Source organism: Tenrec ecaudatus, chromosome 14 (genome assembly GCF_050624435.1).
Source record: "Tenrec ecaudatus isolate mTenEca1 chromosome 14, mTenEca1.hap1, whole genome shotgun sequence".
NCBI lineage: Eukaryota > Metazoa > Chordata > Mammalia > Afrosoricida > Tenrecidae > Tenrec > Tenrec ecaudatus.
Genome location: NC_134543.1, coordinates 30249628 through 30253047, shown reverse-complemented (window position 1 = coordinate 30253047; position 3420 = coordinate 30249628).

Sequence of the window (3420 nt, the reverse complement as noted above, 5' to 3'; positions counted from 1 at the left end):
GGGCGGGGAGAGCAGTAAAGAACTAGAGGAAAGTTGTATGTTTCATCAGTGCTATACTGCACCCTGATTGGCTCATCTCTTCTTTGTGACTCTTCTGTAAGGGGATGTCCAATTGTCTACAGATAGGCTTTGGGTCTCCCCTCCATGCCATTCGCATTGATATGATTTTTTGTTCTGGGTCTTTGATGCCTGATACCTGATCCCATCAACACCTCATGATCACACAGGCTGGTGCGCTTCTTCCATGTGGGCTTTGTTGCTTCTCAGCTAGATGGCTGCTTGTTTATCGTCAAGCCTTTAAGATCCCAGATGCTATATCTTTTAATAGCCGGGCACCCTCAGCTTTCTTCACCACAATTGCTTATGCACCTATTTTGTCTTCAGCGATCATGTCGGGAATGTGAGGCCTTTCTTTTAAATCAAGGGGACTTCTAGTCCCGCACTTTCCAGCTGGTCAGCCGGCTCTGGTGCTTTGCCCCGAGGCATGGGGATGTTTCAGCCTGTTGGGAAAGGTCCATCCGAGATTGAAGACAACCTCAAGCTTCCTTCCACTGCTTTCATTTCTCCCACCCCCAAAAGGAAAAGACTAGAAGAGGGAAACAATAGAGAATGCCTTCTGACAGCAGACTCATTTGGGGGTGGGCCTGGACTCTGCTACGACTAAGCCGGAAGTTTGGGACAAGTGACCTAAGTTCTCATTAACCTAAGTTCCCATAGCCATAAAATTCATGTAGAATGCCTCATGTATGTAGTGCAAGTCCCTGCTTTGCACAACTCCAGGAAGTGCTGTTCACCACCACCCCGCCTCATAGACACTGGAAGTCTTAGGGCTGGGTCTGGCCCAGGATGCACCGCTATGGTCACCCTGTTGTCATGGGAGTGGTGCCACTTGGCACCCAGCCCCAGAGAATACAAGAGGATGTGTTCCCCTGAGATGGCACATCCCGAGACGCTCCCCTCCAGGTAACAGACATGTGCCAACTTCCGGCCTTGGAGCAAGGAGGCCTTGCAAGTGATGTTACTTTGAGGACCAGAGGTTACGCCTTGCAATGGGGGCAATGCTGGTGCGCGGGCGGGGTGGCATTATTGTGGGTGTGGGGTATTGGGCACGAAATGTTCCTGCCTAGTGTGAGCACTCACGTGGATCAGGCCAGCATGTTGGAGCCTAGCTTCCAAAGAGCCCTGTCAGTGAGACCTCAGCTCCATACCCCATCAGGGCTCCTTTCCTCTTCTCAGTCTGGCCTGTGGTGGCCCAAGGGGGTACCAGGCACCTTGGCAGTGGGGGTGGTGCGGAAGTGTCCAGTTAGAGGTGTGCAGCTGCCTGGCCAAGTATTCCTGACTGGAATCTCTCCCCCAACTGAGTTCCTCAGTCTCTGCTGGAAACAGTCATCTCCCCGCATAGGGCACCTTCCATTCAAGACCCATTGATTGATTATAAGCCTGCTGCATGCTGGGCACACAGGGGAAGGGGGTGCAAATGCCAAGAGCAGCAGGGTGGGGTGGTAGGGTGCAAGGGCTCAGGGGTCACTGGTGTGTGTGTGTGTGTGTGTGTGTGTGTAAATCACCTTTACTAATGTCTCCCGGGCTCGAGCAGCCACGTGGTCCTTAAACCCTGGAGCAGGAAGCCCATGGGCTCTTCTGGGTGGGAAGCCAGCCGCACAGCACGGCAGCCCACCCCTTGGAAATCCAGACTCTCCTCTCCTTCCTGTTTCCTGCTGCGTCTTACCACTTTCCAACTGGCACCAACCAACAACCCCTCCTCTATTGTCAAGTTCATCCTTAGTGGCCCGGCTCCACGGAGGAGACCTGCCCCACAGTGCTTCCTAGAGGACATCTTCACTTCCTCGTGTGGAGCAGCTGAGGGGCTTGCCCAGCAGATGGCGGAGTGCACAGCAGAGTGCTTCACCACTGTGCACCCAGGACTTCTCTTGAACGGGTGCCACCCCCAAACCCAGGGTTTCCACTCACAGTAAGCCTAAAGACAGTGGAACTGTCCCACAGGGCTTCCAAGGCTCTAAATCTTGGCAGAAGCAAGATTTTTTTCCCCTTGTTTCTCCCAGGGAGAGGTGGTGGGTTCAAACACCAACATCTCAGTGGTGAGCTCTTTAATCACTGTGCTACCAGCCCCCTTTCAGCTGGTTTCCAAAACCCTTCCAAATTCACTGTTATTGAATTGATTCGGACTCATAGGAACCCTCTAGAACAGGGTAGAACTGCCCCAGTAGGTTTCTGAGACTATTAACTCTCTATGGGTGTAGAAAGCCTCATCTTTCTCCCACGGAGCAGCTGGTGGTTTCGAATTGCTGATCTTGTGGTTAGCAGCTCAGGACTCTGCCTCAGCTGGTTCAGTTGGCTATAGTCCTGTAGCTTCTAACTCAGAAGGTGGTCAAGGGATTCCCATCAATGAGGTAAGGCCTGGGGTGGGGATGGGAGGGGCGCTCACCTTGTGGTGGCCTTCCAATCCTCCCTCTCTATCAATAATCCCATCCTCAACATTCTGTTTGCTCGAGGACTCTGCTGTCATAGCAGGTGGTCTCACCTGATGTCTGACCTGCGCAGACTCTCTAGCTCCCAGACCAGAGCGCAGCTGCTCAGTCCCTCAGGGTTGAAGGGGTGGGTGGAAGGATAGATGAGGTGCTTCTTTGGAGGCTGAGCAGACTTTATGCTCTCTCTAGAGAGAGGCTCAGATAGACACCGTTATTCCAAAGAAGCCTCTCCTCCCCCCCACTAGGAGCCCCTTTTCCCTTTATCATTCATTTACCCATGGGGTCAGTATTTACTGAATGGCTTTTCTAAGCGAGGCGGAGTCCTGCTGTATGCAGAGGGGTCAGGCTCTCCACTCCATGTCTTCCTCTGCACAGCCCCTTCTGTTCCCAGTGTCACCACTCCAGGGCCCCTGCCCTGCCTTGTCCCACGTGGCACCCACAGCTTCATATGTGGGCCTCTCTGGCATGCACAGGAGCAGAGGGATGGAGGAGGTCTCCCAGGCTCTAGGCTCAGCCAGCACCCATCCTTCCCACTGCAGGGACCGATCCAGACTCTGCCAGGAACTCAAGCCACCTGCCCGCTAGCACAGCTCAGGCTTCTACTGCCTCATCTGACCCCTGGGGCCCCTGACCCTAGGCAAGCCGCAGTGCCCACCTGGTGCCAGCCCCCAGCGCCCTGGCCCCTGGACGCTGAGTGTGGCGGAGCTGCCAGCTTTTTGGAATTCCTAATCGCTCCTGGCCCCGGTGATTGGCTGTTCGGCTCTGACCCCACTTGGGCTGCCGACTGGTTGGATAAAAGGGGAATCTCCTTGGGGCTCCAGAGCATCAGACACCGGAGGGGGCACCTGGGACCAAGTTCGCCAAGCGGGGAGCCCGACGGGGGGGTGGGGGGAGCCAAAGACCTGCCGCCTCGACCCCTCCAAAGAGCCAGGAG